Source organism: Jaculus jaculus, chromosome 1 (assembly GCF_020740685.1).
Source record: "Jaculus jaculus isolate mJacJac1 chromosome 1, mJacJac1.mat.Y.cur, whole genome shotgun sequence".
NCBI classification, from domain to species: domain Eukaryota; kingdom Metazoa; phylum Chordata; class Mammalia; order Rodentia; family Dipodidae; genus Jaculus; species Jaculus jaculus.
Window position 1 is genome coordinate 303059872 of NC_059102.1, and position 22861 is coordinate 303082732.

The 22861-nt window shown below is 38.9% G+C and overlaps 1 protein-coding gene and 1 pseudogene across 4 annotated transcripts in view; both read right to left on the reverse strand.

Moving 5' to 3' along the window:
* Rabgap1l (RAB GTPase activating protein 1 like) overlaps positions 1-22861 on the reverse strand; it is a 682536-nt gene that overhangs the window by 496357 nt on the left and 163318 nt on the right. The gene's annotated exons all lie outside the window — the stretch shown is intronic.
* LOC105944021 lies at positions 15526-17523 on the reverse strand (annotated as a pseudogene).

Here is a 22861-nt window from a genome sequence, read left to right on the forward strand (position 1 = left end):
GATCCCACTGAAATACATCTTCCACATATACAGCTAGGGTTGTATTTTAAATAGTTTTAATAGTGAATAAATTATTTTATTTAGTTGAGACAGAGAGAAAGAGAGAGAATGGACAGAGAGACAATGGGCATGCCAGGGCCTTCAGCCACTGCAAATGAACTCCAGATGCATGTGCTACCTTGTGCATCTAGCTTAAATGGGTACTGGGGAACTGAATCTGGATTTTTTGGTTTTGCAGACAAGTATCTTAATCACTAAGCCATCTCTACAGCTCTAGGGTGGTGTTTGAAAAATCTGATCTGTCTTTTCCCACTTAAAACCATTCAAATGTTTCATGATACATGTGAATGAGAAACAAAAGATGAAACTCTCTCTTAGATAGGGTTCTTGGCCACCCATCCACACCTATCTTGTAAAACTCCCTTACTCTCTTTTTTTGTTTGTTTGTTTGTTTGTTTTGTTTTGTTTTGTTTTTGTGGGGGGGGGGGAGTTTTGAAGTAGGGTCTCACTGTAGCCCAGGCTGACCTGGAATTCACTATGTAGTCTCAAGGTGGCCTCGAACTCAAAACGATCCTGCTACCTCTATCACCTGGGTGCTGGGATTAAAGCTAAAAACTCCTTTATTTTTAAGTTATCTGTCCCAGGTCTCATATAAACACACCAAATGTAGCTTTGCCTTTGATCCTCTGCCCTTACTGTTTTCTCCTGAAATGTTCTTTGCTCCTCCAATGGATGGCTTCTTCTTGTCACTCAGATCTCAATTTAAATGCCACCTCCTCAGAGAAACTTTCTGATGAACAATCAGTCTAAAGTAGATATGGAGACACGCTACCAATGAACCAATTTTAATTATCTGAATGGAACATTAGTTCTTGATATTTCTCTTACAAACTATTAGTCATCTCTCTCCCAACTAAAAGCAGAAAGAACTTACTGGTGTCAGAGGATTCAAGATCACCTCCACAGTCCAATGACTTTCCAGAAAGGTTCAGAGAGTCAAAGCTAAGATATTACAATGAAAGGCCACAAAGAAAAATCATAATCATGGGAGTATATTCAAGAGACAGGGCCAGAAGAAACTAGCATAAGCCTCCAAGAGATAACTCCCAATAGAATAACACAAGAACACTGAACTGTTGACATATATGAAATACAGTCTACCAGAAAAGCTCATCAGAAAATCATGGCTAACGTTTCTGTAACAGTTACCATCACATTGCTGGGACAAAGCATCTGACCAGAAGCAACTAATGGAAGGAAAGAAAAGGCTTACAGTTTTGAAGGGACATTTAATCATGGCACAGAAGGCATGGAAGGAACAGCCAGCCAGGTATCAGATCTCTATAGCAGCAGGAAACAGGGAGTGACCTAACTACTAGCAACCATGGCTAGATTATAAAATCCCAAGTTCCAGGCTGAAGGGTTGGCTTAGTGGTTAAGGTATTTGCCTGCAAAGCCAAAGGACCTAGGTTTGATTCTCCAGGTCTCATATTAGCCAGATGCACAAGGGGTCCGGAGTTCATTTGCAGTGGCTGGAGGCACTGTCATGCCCATTCATATTCATATTCTCCCTCCCTCCTCCCTCCCTCTCTCCCTCTCCCCCTCTCCCCCGCCTCTCTCTCTCTCCCTTCTATCTCTATCTCGCTCTCTCTCCCTCCCTTTCTCCCTCCCTCCTTCATAAATAAATAAATGAAAATGATTTTTTTTTTTAAATTCCCAAGGCCCATGCTCAGTGACACACCTCCTCTAGCAAGGCTCTACCACTGGAGATTAAGCATGAAGTTTCATCACAATCACATGAGGCTATGGGGGTCATTGCAAACTCAAACAACCACAGTGAGGTGGTTTGATTCAGGTGTCCCCCATAAACTTAGGTGTTCTGGATGCTAGGTTCCCAGCTGATGGCAACTGGAAATTAAAGCCTCCAGGAGGTAGTGTATTGTTGGGCTTATGGTTATTATAGCCAGTTTCCCCATGCCAGTGTTTGGCACACTCTCCTGTTCATGTTGTCCACCTGATGTTGGCCAGGGAGTGATTTCTACCAGCAATGCAAACCTGACTGCAACACACAGTTTCCACAGGACTTTACAAGCCATGTGAGTAGCCTTCCTTAACATGTATAAAACTCAGAGTCCGAGAGAAAAGCAGGTGTTTAGTATGAAACATGTTGTTAGTTCAAATATTTTATGTACAGTGATCCATACTATAGGCTAGTAAATTATGGGCACACTCACAAAACCTAAATTCCCTGACACCAGCTGTTGCAGTCAGGTTTGCATTGCTGGTAGAAATTACCCAACCAAGAGCATCTTGTAGGGAAAAAAAGAGGCTTATTTTGGCTTACAGGCTTGAGGGAGGAGCTCCATGATGGCAGGGAAAACAATGGCATGAGCAGGTGGACATCACCCCCTGGCCAACATCAGGTGGGCCATAGCAACAGGACAGTGTGCCAAACACTGGCAAGGACACACTGGCTATAACACTCATAAGCCTGTCCCAAACAATACACCACCTCCAGGAGGCTGTAATTTCTAGTTGTCATCAGCTGGGGAACCTGGCATCCAGATCACCTAAGTTTATGGAGGACACCTGAATCAAACCAACACACCAGCCAATTTTGTAAGCAAGCTTTTTCTCTAAGTTGTCTGAAACCTGCTGTGTTAAGTCTTTTATGAACATTAATGCATCACTTATTCTAACTTCTATTAGCAGATGCAAAAACAAAAATATATTGCCATTTTCTAAATCTAACATTTCAAAAAATTATCCATTAAGCAAGTGCTTACTTAATACTTGCCACACAGTAGGCAATAGAAACTAAACGAAACTCAAGAAACTAAAATACCATCTGCCCTTTAGGAACTCATACTCTAGAAGGAGAGAAAGATGAATATACAAAGGCCAATTTTATACACAGTATTTCAAATTATTACACTGGGATGCTAACAGAACTCACTATATAGCCAAATTTTAAAAGGTACAGTGGAGAACCTTTGTGCCCTTGAGAAATTTATGTTCCCTAGGTTCTGTACTAGAGTGGAAGCACTAACATCAAGCAAGGGTAGCATGAAAAAGACACCTTCAATCAGAACCCCCAAGCTAAAGCAGCATATAGGAAGTAAATGAAAAGTGAGCTTTAAAAGTTCGCCAAAGGGCTGGAGTGATGGTTTAGCAGTTAAGTGCTTGCCTGTGAAGCCTAAGGACCCAGTTCGAGGCTCAATTCTCCAGGACCCACATTAGCCAGATGCACAAGGGGGCACATGCGTCTGGAGTTCGTTTGCAGTGGCTGGAGGCCCTGGAGTGACCATTCTCTCTCTCTCTGCCTCCTTCTCTTTCTGTATGTCGCTCTCAAATAAATAAAAACATTTAAAAAAAAATTTTTAAAGTTCGCCAAAACACGGGAAAGGAAAATTGCAAGGCTACACACCAAACTCTTCCTGCTAAAGAGGTTAAAAAACATGAGAACAATTTTCTAAAACATTATACAAAGCACCTATAAAGTAATAAATCTATCACATCTGTAGAGATATTTCTTATACCAACCACTGATTAAAGCAAAGAATGTAGCATTAATATGACATAAATATACTCAGCCCACTGCAAATGTTAATCTCTACTCCTATCATTCCACCTCCTTTGAGTGAACTATATGTCTCTTACTGCAAACATAATGCTATTACCTATCATCTAAAGTTTCCTTCTGCCTAGAATACCTCCCTTACCATGGAGCATAATATTTCTGGCTAAATATACATTAATCAAGACTGAGAACAAATGCTTAATTTGTAAAGAAACTCCTGAATTTCAGGCCAAACCAGATTTCTTTGTTAGTTCACATGGTGCTCCATTAACCTGTTATTTCTAAATTACTAAATTTTGTAAAAATTACCCATTAATGAGTATGCCTCTCTAAGAGACATGTTTTCTTTATCTTTCTGTCCATAACACATGTCAGAATAGTGAGCATCCACAAAAACTTTATGAAGCTTTAACAAATGCTGTAAAAACTATTGGATCACAAACAAGTTATAAACGGCTTATTAATGATATGAACTGACCTAGAAATCATTCTAGAAAAATCTAAAAAGGGGACCCAAGCAGATGGCTCAACAAGTAAGAGCAGGTTCTATGTAAGCAGGCAATTCTGGAGTTCTAGCCCCAACCCCACACAAAAATCAAAGCAAGGCCATGCATGCCAGTAAATCCAGTGAAAGGGTGGGCAGGGACAGAGACTCACTATAACTCACTGGTCAAGCTAATATGACTAACAAAAATAAACAAAAAAGAAGTATTTTAAAAGCTGCTGCACCTTTCTATTCATTAAAATCACATTGAAACACTCAGGAGCCATAGATCGTTGCTAGAAAATTTTCAGTGCCAGGGATGGGATACCTTCCAGGGAGTTGTTGGCCACGGATGTCCCTGATGCCCCCAAAACATTATAGGCCATTGCTGAGGCCCTTGATTTCCCACCAGGAATAGATGGTAAGACCCTATTGCTGAAGACTCCACATACTTGGGCTGCAAGGCCATGGAAAAGTCCTGCTGGAACTGAGCGGATAACCTCCTCCATGTAGACCAGCTGACAGAAAGCTGGAAGAAGCCATTCTACATGTATTTCAATGGGAGAAAGAAATTCCACCAGTGAAGATAATCAACAGTGGACAGACAGTACAAGCCTTATAATTGGCTAGCCAGGCCAAATGAGCCAACAGGTACAATAGTGGCACATCTGTCATGGTGGAAACTAACTGCCCTCCAATTGGAATGGAGGCCTGCTCTATGGGAGAGAATACATCCCTGATACTGAAAACTTAAAGCAGGGGTAGTCATGAGCCCTAGGGTTGTAATATCTTCTGATGCCTGGATAAGTGTATATATTATGCTTATCAAATTGCCCAGTAAGCACTTCTCTTAATATTCATACCCTTATATTAATGCTACTGTCACTTTAGAGAATCTTCTCTTTTCAGATGGCAGTGACCTTGGGACGACTCAGAAGGTATCATGGTGTCGGAAAGAAGTGACTAGAGTACCGAGTAACATCTCGATTACACCTTCCAAGGCTCAGGGTCTAATGTGGAAGAGGTGGCAGAAAGAATGTAAGAGCCAAAGGAAGGGTAGGACTCCTTACAACGTGCTCCCTGCAGACATAAAATGGCCTGGATATCCATGACCTCATAGTGCCTGATACTACCTACACAAGACCATCATGCGAGGAGGGAAAGATCATGACATCAAAATAAATGAGAGACTGATTGAGATGGGGAGGGGATATGATGGAGAATGGATTTCAAAGGGGAAAGTGGGGGGCAGGTATTACCATGGGATAATTTTTATCATCATGGAAAATGTTTTAAAAAATTGAGAAAAAATAAAATAAAATAAAATCACATTGAAAGAGATCATTTCAATCTCATGTTATTATGTATCTAAGAAACCAGACCTAATAGCAGAAAGATGTACCAAACAGGGAAACAAACAATAATACCATAGACTCAAATATTTTGCAACAAGAGGGAGCCTTGTAGTACCAAGTTTCCAAATGAATTTATTTTGGTCCATGACTATCTTGCCTCAAAGACAATTTTCTTCATTTGTCTACTCTAAGATAGAATTAGGCTCTACACAGAAACCCAGGTCCATAAAGTCTTTTTTAAGTTTACAGGAATTCTAAGAAATATTTTATATGGACAAAAAAAAGCCTATACTTCTATAATCCTTTCACCAGTTTCATCAACAAAAGCTACCTTGCCCAAATCTCACTAGCAATGAGCCCCTAACATAGCACAAAGGAAAATATGTCATGCAGTTTGTTCTGCTATAACTTCTATTAAGGAAAGTACAGGTATCTTCAAAATGCCTAAATATAAACCATCTACTGCCATCATCCACTGACAGTGGACTTGTTTGTGATAATTATCGTGTATTACCTCTGGCACTTCATTGTGTAGGAAAGCTAGTCAGAAAATAAATCTCTAGAAGGATTAAGCAATATTTAGCAATGATTGAGTTCTATCATACTAATAATAATGCAAAAGCTTTAAATTTTATAATGGAAGTATGGTCTGATGCTATGTTTTCTTTTCTGAATCATTACCACATGTCAAAATGTACTAGAAACAATAAGAGACTGTGTATCAAAGAAACATGAGGTGAGCGATGAGGTGTGAGGGGGACCACTGCACATCCTCCCCTAGTTTTTGACCATGCATGTCAGGCACACATATCTACAAACAGGTGCAGACACAACACAGGCACACACCACCTCACTTACTACACACATTTTTAAAAACCCTAACGCAAAAAAAGTTATAAAAGGCTGGAGAGACGGTTTAGTGGTTAAGGCATTTGCCTGCAAAGCCAAAGGACCCAGGTTCGAATCTCCAGGACCCATGTTAGCCAGATGCACAAGGGGGCGCATACATCTGAAATTCGTTTACAGTGGCTAGAGGTCTGGGCAGACCCGTTTTCTCTCTCTCTCTCTCTCTCTCTCTCCCTTTCTCTGTCAAATAAATAAATAAATAAAAATATTTTTAAAGTTATAAATAATAACATGCAAAATGTAGCTTATTACATTCAAATACATATTTTTGATCCTTTCCTTCTAAACCTATTGTGGAGGATGCTGCCTAATCATTCTGATTAAGACTTAATATCTTTAAAGAAAATATCATATTACAAGAAAAATAGTAAGACAAACTCAAAATTTAAGCTATGTTTGCAAATATTAATCCTCTAATTGGATAAAATGACTATTCTAAATATTCAACAGATATCTTATTTTGTGAATGATCAGAGAAGTGCACATTCCTCACAGAGCATTCAAATTGCAACCACTGCTATTAAACTTATCTTTCTCTATACATATGTACTTACTATCCTGCATTCATTTTATGCATGTCTCTATTAGTCTCTAAATAGCAAAACACAGTAATTGTATCCATTTAATACAACACCTTACCTATTCCAGGTACCAAGTTTATCTGAAAGTGGTTAAGAGAGAATTAAATAACCTGGAAAGGTATAGGTAAGGAAGAACAGAACAAGGCTTGGAAATACTGAAAGCAAGTAAGAGGAAAAATAACACTGAAGAAGTCATAAAGATTACAGGGAGAAAGGTGAATACAAAGACTACTGAGCAGATTATAATGAGGCAATTTCTGAAGAAACATGAAAAATCTAAAACTCAAATTACTTCTCTGATGTGAAATTTGCTTGTGGTTTGATACAAAACAGAAAGGACAAATTGGTAAGCCATCCAACTTCAAACTTAAGTCTTCTTGTTAAAATACCACTAAAAAAATTTAAATGTGCTCAAATAGGCAGTCTTTAGAATTGTTCTTGTACAATCTGCCTGATTCTATTTACATTATAATGAAATATTAATAGTGCTCAATTCCGTAGCCTTTCTGCTGACACATATTCTGCAAATATTTACTCCAGGCCCAATAATAAAACCAGCATGATATTTTTAGCAATAAGTTTTCAGAAAAGCTCAGCTTTCTTCCTGCAGTTATCTGTGTCACTCAATTCCCAATACCATATTCAAATCATTAGAACACCACACCCCCTGGTGTAACAAAAGCAATAATTACAAATGAAAATCAACCTCTCTCCTTCTATACACCAACTGCAGCTAAAGAGAATGGTATATAAATTACCTTCATAATCTTTCTGCAAATAGTTAATAAACCCTCAATATGGCTCCAATTACATAAAGCAATTAACTCCTCATAGAATATAAAATACTTAAGACATGGCCTTGACATTATTTCTCAGCCACAAATCTCAGTTTTCCAAAAGTATAAATAAGATCATTCAGTGTAATTTAAGTAGCATATGTTGAGCACAACTACATGATACCCATGTTTTTACCAGCCTCCAAATTTTAAATAGTTTAGTGATTTGAGGTGATTACATTTCCTGATTATAGAAAATTATGTATGAGAACCCAAATGATCAATACCCTCTTTCTGAGGACTTTTCCTCAGACACCTACCTACCCAAGCCTGCCACTCTCATGCACCTGGGAGTCAGGCACAGGTTGCTACTAGCAACTTGTTTCCAACTCAAATCCCAGCATAATGTTGATAAACTATGAAATGTGCCTACCCAACTCTCATGTTAACTGAGGTAGCACCTATTTAAGAAGGAAAGAGGACATTCAATCAGGCCTGAGAAAATATTTTAGCATGAAAAAATGCACAAAACATGTGACTTTAAACAAGCTGCTTAATCTCTAAGTTTCAATTCCCTTTCCGGAAAAAAAATGGATAAAATGTCACATCAGAGGGCTGGTATGAGAAATTAATTAATAATTCACATGATAAGTATTTCATATTCATGTGCCATTACTTTTAATCACTAGAAAGTGGAATTTTGGGTGAATTAATTTATTTTGAAAGTGACCAGACTACCCATCAGATATTAGAGGATTCTGCTTCAGGAGAAGGCAAGCAATAGATAACTCTATACAGCCCCTTGTAATTCACAGATAGTGATAGACAATTAGACAGACAGATGGATAGATAGATGACAGATAGATAGATGATAGATATATAACTATAGACAAATATCATGATATATGCATAATCACACCAAAGTTATCACTACAACCTATTAGCCTGAATACAAAAAATAAAGTTTTTATTACTTGAAACTTTAGACACGTTTCCCCCCACCTCAATTGTTCTATGAATTAAATTATGTAGAAAAAGAGTTTTTTTAAATAGATGCTTAATTTTGAATTTTTTAAATTTGTGTGTGTGTGTGTGTGTGCATGCACGTATATCACACTGCACATGGAAAGGTCAAAGGATACCTTCAAACTGTCTGTGGTCTACCTTCTTTGAAACAGGTCTCTTGTCACTACAGCCAAACTCCTAGACTGCAAACAAATGTCAGTCTAACTGGTCTGTGAGCTTCATATTCTCCTAGCTATACCTCCCCTTGTCACAGGCACACTGGCATCAAATATATGTGCCACGTTGCTTCTGCATTTACATGGGTGCTGGGAAATAAAACCTGGGCTTCAGAAGCCAAGTGCCGCATGTTCTCCCTCGTATGTGGATCCTAGCTACAGATGATTGGGCTTCTGTGTGAGAAGGAAAAAACTCAGTAGCAGAGGACAGTAAGTTAAAAAGGAGATATAAAGGGAAGAGAAAGGAAGGGAGGAGGGTACTTAATAGGTTGGTATTGTATATATGTAAGTAGAAGAATAGATTAACGGGGGTGCAAAGGCCCAAAGTGAGCTCAGGGGAAGAGATTGAGAAAAGGAAAGGTGTAGGGAGGGCTAATAAAAATCTAAGAGGATACAAATAAATCATATGGAATCCTCCGGTTTTGGACAATGGAACACTCAGGAGCCATAGATCGTTGTTAGAAAATGTTCAGTGCCAGGAATGGGATACCGTCAGTGAGTTGTTGGACAGGGAGGACCCTGATGCCCCCAAAACATTGCCAAGACCCTTGGTTTCCCACCAGGAATAGATGGTAAGACCCTATTGCTGAAGACTCCACATACTTGGGCTGCAAGACCATGGAAAAATCCTGCTGGAACTGAGCTGATAACCTCCTCCATGTAGACCAGCTGACAGAAAGCTGGAAGAAGCCATTCTACATGTAGTTCAATGGGAGAAAGAAATTCCACCAGTGAAGATAATCAACAGTGGACAGACAGTACAAGCCTTATAATTGACTAGCCAGGCCAAATGAGCCAAAGGGCGCAATAGTGGCACGTCTTTCATGGTGGAAACTAACTTCCCTCCAATTGGAATGGAGGCCTGCTCCATGGGAGAGAATACATCCCTGATACTGAAAACTTAAAGCAGGGGTAGTCATGAGCCCTAGGGTTGTAATATCTGCTGATGCCTGGATAAGTGTATATATTATGCTTATCAAATTGCCCAGTAAGCACGTCTCTTAATATTCATACCCTTATATTAATGCTACTGTCACTTTAGAGAATCTTTTCTTTTCAGGTGGCAGTGACCTTGGGATGACTCAGAAGGTATCATGGTGTCGGAAAGAAGTGACAAGATTACCAAGTAACATCTCGATTACACCTTCCAAGGCTCAGGGTCTAATGCGGAAGAGGTGGCAGAAAGAATGTAAGAGCTAAAGGAAGGGTAGGACTCCTTAAAATGTGCTCCCTCCAGACATAAAAGGGCCTAGATATCCATGACCTCATAGTGCCTGACACTACCTACACAAGACCATCATAAGAGGAGGAAAAGATGATGACATCAAAATAAAAGAGAGACTGATTGAGATGGGGATGGGATATGATGGAGAATGGAATTTCAAAGGGGAAAGTGGGGGGGGGAGGGAGGGTATTACCATGGGATACTTTTTATAGTCATGGAAAATGTTAATAAAAATTGAGAAAAAACAAAAAGAAAATGAAAAACAAACTGGCCCAGCAGGCTTTGCAAGCAAGCATTAACCACTAAGCAATCTTCCCAAGGCATGAAAAGGAATTTTATTTTAATAAATATCTCAAAGGTTTCCAATAAATGCACTTCTTAGTTGCTTATGTCAGGCATAAGAGATTAAGTTTTGGGGCCGGAGAGATGGCTTAGCAGTTAAGCATTTGCCTGTGAAGCCTAAGGACCCATGTTTGACTCTCAAGATCCCATGTAAGCCAGATGCACAAAAGTGAGGCAAGGGCAAGGTCGCACACACTAGGTGGCACAAGCTTCTGGAGTTCAATTGCAGTGGCTGAGGCCCTAGCACACCAATTCACTTTCTCCTTCTCTCTCTCATGTGTACATGCCCTCTCTCTTAATAAAAGGATAAACAATAAAAAATAAATAAAATACATTTTGTAAAATTGAAAGCTATTAATGCTTAATAGAATTTCAGTAACATAGACATACAGGTAGAAAGCTTATTGTTTATTGTTCTTCCTTTGTATACTACAGATTTCACTCTTTAGAAGCTGCTGTGTTTAAGCAGATATATAAAGACTAATATGACTCAGGAACGAATAAGATTAGACCTTAAGAGCTATATTCATGAATTTAGCAATACTATATTTATTATTGATTTTTTAATCCAGAGCACAGGGAGGAAATTAATATTAAATGCTAGAGTTCAGCTGATATAGGATCTAATCACACTCAACCACCTGATAGTTAAATCAGTTGTTTATAAAAACATGACTGGTTATCTGTAGAGAAAAAAGTTAATAGACAAGATGACACTCTGAATTAGTCTGATAGCATTTATGATTCAAGTCAAAGGCAATACACACTATGCAGTTTCCATGTATTCCTTAAATTCCATATGATTTAAGATGTTTATTTAAACCTTAAAAGATTTTTTTGTCATCTTTCAGGAACATAGTATTAAAATACGATAGATACACAAATGTTTTCAGAATGAAGGGAATTAACTGATACACAAAAAAATTTGTCTCTCTTCCAGGGCAACCTAACCATACTGAGCTTTTGAATATGGCAATTTAGAGACAGGTATGACTCACCCACCTTGTCCTGTCAATTATTTCCCTACAATCACTTATTTTATTTCCAATGCCACAATCCTAATTCAGGCTTTTATCTCTTCAGATTAAATTTACATAACATGAGCTCTCAGTTCTTATAGCATTTCACATAGCTTATTTCCAGCTGAAACTTCAAGTTCAAACCCCTCTTTGTTCATGCCAGGTCTTAGCTCAGATCCCCCCACAATGACTTGACATGGCTGAAACCCACATTGCTATGTCTACAAGGCTCTCCACCGCCTGTTCTCAGCCTGCCACCCTAACTCCACTCTTGCCTCAAAGCCGTATTTCAGGATCTGCTTGCATGGGAATGAGATTTGAAGCTACCCAATCAAAAAACTCTTACCACTTAAATAAAATACTTGATTCCAAGTGAATTTTCTACCAGTTAAAGAAAGGATAATGAACTCTCCAGACACAAACACCTTGCTATAGGAATTGAGTAAAAGGTATATTCTTGTTTTCACAAATATCAAAAGGCTATACTTCCCACAGACGACTTTTTTCCATGTTCTGCTGCTGGATGTAAAAAGCAAGCCACTGATAGCTATATGCTGTAAAGAAATGAATTCTGCTGAAATCACATGAGCATTGAAGAGGTCCTTATAGCTCAGAAGAGGCCATAGCACTGGTGGAAATTTTGAAAGCAGCCTCATGAGACCCTGCACAAAGGACTCAGCATTTACTGTTCATGCCCATATATTAATGCTACTCTCACTTTTGATTAGAGAAGCTTCTCTTTTCAGATGGCGGTGACCACTGGGATGACTAAAAAGGTACCTGCTAGGCCTGAGGACAAAGCTTCAATTCCCCAGGACCCATGTAATCCATATGGTGGCACCTGGGTCTGGAGTGTGTATGCAGTGGCTGGAGGCCCTGACACACCTATTCTGTCTGCCTCTCTCTCTCTCAAATAAATACATAAAACAAAATATTTTAAAATAAATAGATAAAATAAAACCAAAGGGTCGCCAAAGTCAAAAAAATACAAGAATGAAACAATGTATTTTAAAGACCTTTCCTTCTACACCCCATCTCTCTTCTCCTTCCTGAAAAATACACACACATACACACACACACACACAAATTATATATATAACAGAAAGTACCCAACTGATAAAGAACTGTTAGTTAGCATGCATAGATAATGTTATTCAAAAATATTTCCTGGGCTGGAGAGATGGCTCAACAGTTAAAGGTGCCGGCTTGCAAAGCCTGATAGCTCAGGATCCATTCCTGAGTACCATGTAAAGCCAGAGGCACATAGTGGCAAATGAAATAAGTTTATTTGCAGTGCCAAGAGGCCCTATTGCACTCATTCACATGCATTCCTCCTCCCTTCCTCCTATTTCTTCTTCTCTTTCCCCCTCCTTCCTTCCTCCTTGCAAATAAAAAAATAAAAAAACTCATTATCATAAAATGAATGAATGTAACAGTAAATATCTTATATGGGTATATGAGGACTAAATGCGTTAACAGAGACCATTTAAGCCCTTGTTAACAGAGTGGTGCAATCAAAAGCAGTGGCAGCACAGAAAACATTATTTAAAAACAGAAATCAGACTACAGCCAAAACCTAAAAAAAAGTATGGTTCATTTTAACATAATCTCCAGGAATGCATATGCATATCTCAAGTTTAAGAAGCACTTCTTTAACCACTGTCTGTACAGCTAAGTGCTATATGTTTACTTTTTCTGAAAACACCCATTTTTTTCTGTCTTATTTCTTCTCTCCATTTGCATATAAATAATTTTCATTCATGAATTTTTATGAGGCAAATGTTGCCTGTGAATGTCTTCTATTTAATGAGACTATGAATTAAGTTGGAAAATGACCACCTGGGTTTTGGACTGTTTTGTACTCTAGTTATGATCATTAAATCAGAGGAAATTTTGTTTTTAGTTTCTATTAGCATTTATTGCTTGTACAAAATAAGAGATTTCATTGTATTTTCATACATGTATTTCATACACGTGTACTTTTATCCAGTTTACCCTTACCCCATAATATTGTGGTCTCCTTCACCCCTGTTGCTGGGCCTCATCCTCTTCTCAAATAGTGGAGGAGAAATTTTTTAAGATAGTATTTTAATCCCAGCATGGTGCCACTGTAACCCCAACACTTGAAAGGCTGAGGTAAAAAGATCATTAGTTTGAGGATGGCCTGGGTTACACACCAAGATCTTGCCTCAAACAAAATACGTTTAGTCAGCCCACAATAAACCTAAAAGAGAAAAATCAGCTGTTAAGGTTATTTTTCCCCAAAATGGCTGTTGAATTTATTTGCTTGATCAATGGTCCTGGCAAAAATTAACCAATGTTGACACATTTGTAATGAAATACTAATTTTAAAAACCTATAACATCTTGATAGAAATTAGAGTTTACACAAACAAAAGGAAACCTTCAGTATTGCCAGCAAATATAAAATGAATATATATATATATACACACACACACACATATTCATGTTCACATATATTCATATATATATACATATACATACATACATACATACATACATATATACATATACATATATATATATATATATATATATATATATATATATATATATATATAAATCTGACAGTATGGAAAGTATTTACACATTTATATGTGGCACCTGACCATATTTTCAGCCATTATATCTTCTCTCTAGATTAAAAAAAAATAGTATGCTGATTTTTTATAACAAAGCTTTTTTGTACAAAAATCAAATAATGGCCAAGAAGTCACAACAGTGCAATAGTTAGAGGATTAAAAAAACTGCATCAAACAGGGGCTGAAAATAAATAGTACCTCAGAGGAGCAGGAGGAGGAAGAGGGTAGAGCTCAAGAGGGGTTTGCTTCATCACCTTAGTGTGTGGAGTTTGTCTTCAGAGCACAGGTGACCTCTCGTGGGGACCACTCAGCTCCCTAAGAGTCAGGCCTTCCTGAAGCCTCAGAGCAGTCATCTGAGCTTATGGGTCAGAAGCAAAACATGGGCTGCAGTGAACCACAGCCACTGTGAAGAGAAGTCACTTCTTTCTACTGCTCAATCTTGTCAACTGAAGTCCCTAAGTAGGTTCCTTGAGACAAACATAATTTAAAATTTCTGCTTAAAAGCATACATATGGCTTATTCAGGCAAAAATGCATGTACATTCTAGCCCAAGCAAGCAATTAAAGTTATTTTGTTTAAGTGAGGGGGAGGGAGGGTATTACCATGGGATATTTTTTTATAATCATGGAAAATGTTAATAAAAATTGTGAAAAGAAAAAAAAGTTATTTTGTTTATACTGGAAGGTCAGCTGTGTAAAAGATTTCTGATTTGACAAGCATCTTTTGTGTAGATTTCTGGGGTCAGAACGGTCACCTCAGACCACCCAGGGAAGGCCTGTGCTGATCCCTGACAGTGAGTAATTGGGGCCTGCACTGCTGGGGCTGGGAGCAAGCTCCAAAGGCAGCCTCTGTCTACAATCAAACTAGGCCGTGCAGGGGACTCACGTTGACAGACTTGGTTTAGAATTGTAAAAGGAGAGTGTTACAGGGCAGATCAAGGGAACACCCAGTGAGAGCCATTTTGGCCAGTCAGAAAATATGAGGCAGCTCCCCACTGACCAATCTGCACCAGGAAGGTGTGAAAGGCACAAGCAAGAGTGGCCAGAGATCGGATGGGGCTGGCAACCAGTGCCCCAAGGCAGCAAAGCAGTGCCCCAGTGTGGTTCCCCACCTTGGAAGAGAAAGAGATCCTGATTCTGCTGTGACTAAAAAACAAAGGATGATTTTTGGCTTAAAAAGAAGCCACTCAAGGGTTAAAATAGTTATTTTAACAAAATTAGTTTTCAAATAAGCTGACACTATCTGGAAAACTCTTGTTCCCCTATATGCCCCTATGTTTCCACTGCTTCACCCAAGCAGGACCTGGGCCTGAGGAGAAGTCAGGCATGGGAAGAGGAAGCAAGCCTGAAAAGAACCTTTACAGAACATACAGCAGGTGAGCCCACACATCGCAGTCCGGCCTTGGCAGCTGGGCTCAGATAGGTGTCTCCTTCCTGACCTTGCTGGGCGAGGGCTTCACCTGCTCCTCGCCTGCCTTTGGCTGCTCTGGCTGCTTTCCCCTCAAGGATGCCATCGCGGGGTGGTGGGCCCACGGTCCCTCGCTTCTCAGGCTCCTTATCCTCTTGCACCTGCTGCTCAGACTTAGCTTGCTGCATTTGGAGCAGCCAAAGCTGCACTCGCAGCTCAGTGATGGCCTCACGCTCCTCTCCTCATGAACTGCTTGGTTCAAGTGATTGTTCTTGATCTTGAAGAATGACAGAAGGGGTTGTTAGTTAACACTTCAGTGAGCAAACGCAGTCAGCAAGTGAGGGAAGCATCCTACAGAGGAACTTCCAGCTCTTCATTCTGTCTTTGTAAGTCTTCCAGAATCACCTGCAGCTCCTCTTCATCCTCACGCTCACTGTCACCCTCAAAGGAGTACTCCTCAGTTTCACTCCTGCCATGCTGTTGGCAACTGGATCTCCACAATCTCAGCTCAAAGGTGCTCAATCTCTTCTTTTTCCAAGGCAACTTGCCAGTGTAGAAACTGCTCCATGGCCAGGAGCTCCTCCTGTTCGATCAGGATCTCATTCTCCTAAAAGGATGTTTATAACTTCCTCATTACATTCATCTCTTCTTTGGAAATATCCTCCTTGGAATGATTAGCAATCTCCTGTGCAGTCTTGGTTTCACACCCTTGTCTCTCTCAGTTTTCCTTTGAGGGTTGTCAGAATTCTTTGTACTTTCCATAATCTTTCTTCTTTAGATAAATCCTTTATCCCACCCTGCAGGTCTCAATATAAATAATTCACAAGAAACTCCTGTCTCCTGATTTCTTCCTTGATGCCCGCCTGGGTCTCTGGCAGGATGGGCACTGTGGCCATGTTAGACCAGGACAGAGGTCTTGTCACATGCTTTAGTACTACATTTCCAAAGAACTGTTGAATGTGTGTGAAAAGCCCATCCAAGAAACAAATGCTGACCTGGACAGTTGGGCCAAGCACTATAGAGAGGTTCTCTATGTTCATCTTTGTTTCCAGTTCCTTTGCAATGACAAAGTCCATGTGTATGATGAGCCAGGAAATCAGAAGGTGGTTACATTCTGGCAGTTCCTTGAGCAAGTGCTAGAATTCTTGCATCGTCTTCATCTCCATGGTCTTCCCGCAAGCCTCTTCAAATTGGGGCATAAGCTCTTTGGTAAGCAAATTCTCTGGAAGGTCATGCAAATACTGCTTCAGCAAACTAGCTACAGACTCATATTCTTCCAAGGTTAGAGACTCCTCTCAGTCACAGGTTGCTTTTACCTCATCACTTTAGATTTGATTCCTGAAACTCTGTAAATGCCTTCACACATCATGCCATGCTTCTCCATGTAATCGATGCACTCACGGAAGACAGCTTGCAAGTGAATGTCATCATACTTAATGGTCCTCTGCACTGCATCGACCAAAGGAATTCCAAAAATGGGCTTGAGACTCAGAGCATCAACTGAGGCCCCTCTGGCTCCTGAATTGGCTTTTTTTCTTTTTCTTCTTTTCCTTCCATTGTTTAACAACATCAGCTGCTGTGAAGTCTTTTGACTTCTTCTCTATGCTTTTCTTCTTTGTATTTCTCTTTCATTTTAAAATCCTTCTTCTATTTAGAGAAGTCAAGTTTCTTGAAAACATGGATTCCTGTGGACCTTTTCACCTTGGAAGGACTTTTGGCTTCATCTCCAGAGCTGTCCTCTTAGAAGACAGCATAGCCTTCCATCTTTTATTCTTTTTCCTTGAATTTTCCTTTTTCTTCCCATGGTCTTTCTCATCATCAGACACTCTATCAAGAGGCTCGTGGAGGATGTTATGGGGAGGCAAGGGCTCACCCATGCAATGTAATCTAGGAAACTCTGTAAGGCTGATCTCTTCAGAAGTAGGGTCTGGGTCAACCTGCTGTCATGCTCAGCCCTGCAGCATTCACTGGAGCTGCCGGTGGAGGGCAGGAAGCACTCAGTCATGCTGAAGCCCTGACAAGAAAGGGAAGTAGTCTTCTCTGTTACCTTCTCTGTCACCTGCACCTGCCACGCACGACCACCTGCCCCTGCTGTAGTCGCTGCCTCCTCCACACGCTCATGACCACTGCCTCCTGCACTGGCCCCCTGGCCAGCCTCAGGAACCCCATTCTCAGCATGCCCAGTCTCGTGTTAAGGTTATTTAATATTATTGTAAACCTGGAAATTTTAAATTATTGGGGATTTACATAACAGCATATTATATTTACCATTTATTGCCTTTAAATAGCTTCTTATAGCTTATTTTCCATATTATAAGTAACTAAAATGCAAATATAAGGTCAAAAAACAAAAACCTAGTTCTAACTTCATAAGAAGAAATACCAAGTGTAATATAAGTTTCAGCAGGGACAATTCAGAGCATCTGAGAATGCAGAACAGTGACAATGAAATTTTTTAATGATCCCTATAACATTATAGGATATATGGACTTAACTTTCCTACATTAGAAAATTAAGATTCCTTGCATTCAAATCAATACCCTTTAACATACTTTTTGAATATCATTTAAAAAACGTACAAAGATACCTTAATTCTTTTTACTTGAGATTTTTCTCAGAAAATTAAATGCAATTTTAGTCATTTTAAATCTGCATTCCCCTTTTAGTTAAATTACAGGTTAAGGCAAGACAATTTAGAATGACTTGAAATTCCACTTTTGCTTTGACAGGCAAATTGTTGAAAATAATTAAATAAAAGAATACTCCAGTTCCCCCCAGCAGGAAAACATTTCTATGCCACCTCCAGCTCTAACTTTTGATGGCTGAGTTGACAGAAATGTCAACTACTGAACTAATAATAAAGTGTATTGAAAATGTATGAACACCTATCTATAAAAGAAAAGAAACTATTACTTCCTACTCTGTGATTTTTGTAGCTTTACAGAGGTGATGGCTAATAGATTTTTCAAAAGAAAGGTGACATATCAAATACGATAAAACTGTCAAGAACAGAAGTGGGAAAAAATGAAAGGAAAACATAAATTTGATATTTTGCTCATATTTAGACAATATATAAGAGTGAGAATTTGAATTTTTTTAATTTTTATTTATTTATTTGGGAGCGAAAGACAGAGACAGAAAGTGGCAGATCAAGAGAGAGAGAATGGGCCCACCAGGGCCTCCAGCCACTGCAAAGGAACTCCAGTTGCATGTGTCACCTTGTGAATCTGGCTTATGTGGGTCCTGGGGAATTGAGCCTCAAACCAAGGTCCTTAGGCTTAACCACTAAGCCATCTCTCCAGCCCAGAATTTGAAATTTTTATGTTTTTTTTCATATTTTCAAGTGCAATGCCCCAAATGTTATCTCTTTTTCTAATTTTTCCCAGTATTGAATAATACTGAGACACCAGGAAAAGATAACTATTTGGTTTTTTATCAATTCTTTTGTTATTAATTTTTCATTTATTATTACTCATAGCACTTAGTGAGCGTGTACAATCTCATGAGGAGTTATATTCAAAGAAAGCATAGCAAGAAGGAGAGAGAGAATAATGTGGCTATGGGGTGGGGAAAGATAGATCCAGGCCAAGGGAGATGCAAATGTAAGAAGTCAGAGGCTAGCGGTTATCTGCTGGGTTTGAGGAACAGCAAAAGAATAAGTATGAAATTTCTGAGCCACAGAATGACAGGAAGCCCAAACAGTAAAAGTAACATGGCAACACTACATAATCTAATCGATTTCAAAAGAATGGTTAGTGTGTGAAATGCACACTAGAAAGCACGTGGCTGAAAACAAGGAACCATACAGGGCCAGTAGCAGTTGGATTCTAGATTCCCAATTTTCAAGCTGACAAGGGAAAATTGAAGACTTGCTTGATCAGGCTTCAGTATTTACTCCATCTGGGAAAAGAATTTTCCCAATACAGTAGAAAAGAAGCTAAATTATTTAGGAGACATAATGCTAGAAAAAATGTCTCCATTGTTCATGTGCAAGGTTCCATGTCCAACACAGGGATGCATCACTAGTCAGAGCTTGTCTGGTTATCTCCTGAGGGTGTGTAGAGTCTGTGCATGTAGACCTGCACGTGGGATTTCATGAAGTTTCACTCATTCCTAAGATCTCCTGTGAAATCTTGGCCAATTTAGCTTTCCCCTCCAGAGTTATCCCATGCTAACTTCAACACTGGTTTTCCCATTCTCTTCTTACAAACATCATAGCTACTGTTGCCAATAATGTTCCAGAAATATAAGGTCATTCATGTTCTGCTTTAGAGGAAGTGCGCTCCCTCCAGACAGAGCTGTTGACTTTACAGCACCTTAAGAATAAATCAGCAGTGGAATGAACAGAGCAGAGCAGGAGCAGTGGCAGGAGCCAAAAGCATTCTGAGACCATGATGATAAACAAGGTTCAGTAGTCTTTCTACTGAATACACTGCTCCTTAGTTTTTTGTTGTTGTTGTTTGTTTGAATTTGGTCATTTTCCAAAGTTCTTTTTAAATAAATAGTTCTTTTTAAGAATTTTGTCCATTTTTATCATTACTTTGTGACAAATGGATTCGCAAAACTCCTCACTTAGCTGCTCTGGATTGAATGCATTTTAAATAACTTTGGGTGAGTAACCTACTAAAAAATGTCATAGAAAATATTTTGAAACATTTCTAAGTATAGAAACTGGCACTGTGCTAAAGTCACTATTTTATTTTGGCTGTTCACATGCCTTTGTTGAAAAGGCTTGCTCAGGTGGACTTAAGTGAGAAAAAAAAGCCTTTTAAATAAGAGTAAATAGCATTTGTAAAGACACAGAAGCATGTCAAGAAAGGGTATGGTTAAGAACTGGGGGAGTGAATTCCTCTCCATTTTTAGCTCTCCCTGTCCAACTACAAAGACATTCAAACCTTTTGTAGCCTAAAAATGCCCTGTGTTGGCCAAAATACTATTTTTAGTCTAATATCTTATAAAATTTCTTGAAAGAATAATTCAAACACTATTCTCCCCTTCTTCACCTCTGCTTCCTCTTCAATCCACAATAATAAAGCCTCTGTTCAGACTTTATGAAAATCACCTCAGAAAGATTCAAAGACTTCACCAATAAATCAAATCCTGAGCCCTTACCTGACAACAGTACTGACCACTGTATCCTTGAGAATACTCATTCTAAGCGTGTACATTACTTGGTTCTTGGATTGCTCTCAAGTCATTTTTCTGCAAAACCTTTCCTAAGGCTTTCTCTCCCTGGATCACTGTTTGAAGATACATAATCTAATTTCTGCCCCTTTTTAAAAAATAATTAAGCCATTGTATATTGACAAAAAATAAATGGGTTTATAAAACAAAGTACAGTACACAGGAAGAAACCTAAGATATATATGGGCTCTTGACATATGATCACACAGACATGGCAAGTCAGTGGAGAAAGAACAGTTATCCATTAATGGTACTGGCACAACAAGCACTGTTTTAACCAACTTTTTCCACATTTCCCATAAGATAAGTCCTCCTTATGACTCCACATCTATGAGTCTCACACCTTTCCATCTAGCCCTAAACATCTCTCAAGATATAACACAATTTCTGATGACTGAAAAATAGTTAAATTTTAATGTTTAAACAGTGAACTTCAAATCAACATAGAATACTGAATGAACATTACCCTCACTTCCCAACCTACTCTGTGTCATTTACTAACACCAAGATCATCCAATTACCCCCAAACTAGAAATCAAGATAAAATATTTGGTTTGATCACCTCCCTTCTTTTCTACCACAATGACAACCAGTTCATTTACAAGCATCATTAATTTTAGTTCCAGTTTATTTCTAAGTCTATCTCTTTGACCCTTGATACTTACATTTCAAGGTGGCTATCTGATGCAGCTATATTAAAACAGCTCTGAGGCTGGAGAGATAGCTTAGCAGTTAAGCACTTGCCTGTGAAGCCTAAGGACCCTGGTTCGAGGCTCGGTTCCTCAGGACCCATGTTAGGCAGATGCACAAGGGGGCACATGTGTCTGGAGTTCATTTGCAGTGGCTGGAAGCCCTGGCGCGCCCATTCTCTCTCTATATATATATCCCTCTTTCTCTCTCTCTCTCTCTCTCTGTTGCTCTCAAATAAATAAAAATAAGCAAAAAAAAAAAGTTTAAAAATAACAGCTCTGTCAAGTGGCTATGTAAAAAGTGAACTTGAACCAAATTTACTTCTCCTTTAAGATTTAAAAACTAAAATGATCAATTCTAACATGTAACATATACCACTCTAAGATACTACCAGTGAATATCTCTGGATGTTTTGATGAGTAAAAACTCATTTGGCTTGTGTCTCAGTCAGGTCCCTGTGGCTGGGATGAACCTCCAGACCAGCAGTTATGGGAGGAATTTATTTGAAACTTAAAGATCCAGGGCAAGTTCCATAATGGCAGAAGAAGTTGGCCCTCTTTCATAGGTCCACACAGAGAGAAAAGCAACCACCACCAGTACCATAAGCAAACTCACTACAGGAACCCCAGGCAGAGCTCAAGCGCTCTGTGTATCTTTGGCTGGAATTCAGATCCAACCTCAAACACACCTTAGGGCTGGATCCACCCACGGTCACACCAAGTTACAAGCTTCAGTAAAACTCCTGAATCTATTGGGGAATATCCATTCAACCTACCACAATGTGCCATTTAGTTCTACATATATTAGTTTTCTACTAGGGTTGATTTTCATGAGTAAGTGGTCCTCCACTAAAGAGCACATCTGTACAATTTTCAAATATTATCACCACTGAAGTAGTTATCATTGAATCACAGAACACCTTTCCAAGACTTGCTTGACAATGAGTAATTTATCATGCAAAATGAATGGGAGATTAAGGTTTACTTGTCTAAAACTTTTCTTTGAAAGAGAATATATTTAGTTTCCAGGAAACATTTCTACAACTTGTCCTTTAAAGTATGTATGGTAATGGCTGACATAATTTAAATGTCTTATACTAAAATTTGTTACTATCATATTAGCTTATATATGTTTGAAATCACTCTCTAGAAATTCTTCAAATATGACAAAAGATCCCTAAATAATATAGTTTGGAACACAATTTTTCACAAAACACTTTCATAACACATTACATTGAATTTTTCTTTTTTAACTTTTTATAACTATTTTATTTATTATTTATTTATTGGAGAGAAAGAGAAAAAAAAGAAGCAGATAGAGAGAAAGATGACCACACCAGGGCCTCCAGCCACTGCAAATGAACTCAAGATGCATAACCACTTTCTGGATCCAATTTAGGTGGTACAAGGGAACTGAACCTAGGTTCTTAGGCTTCACAGGCAAGCACCTTAACCACTAAGACATCTCTC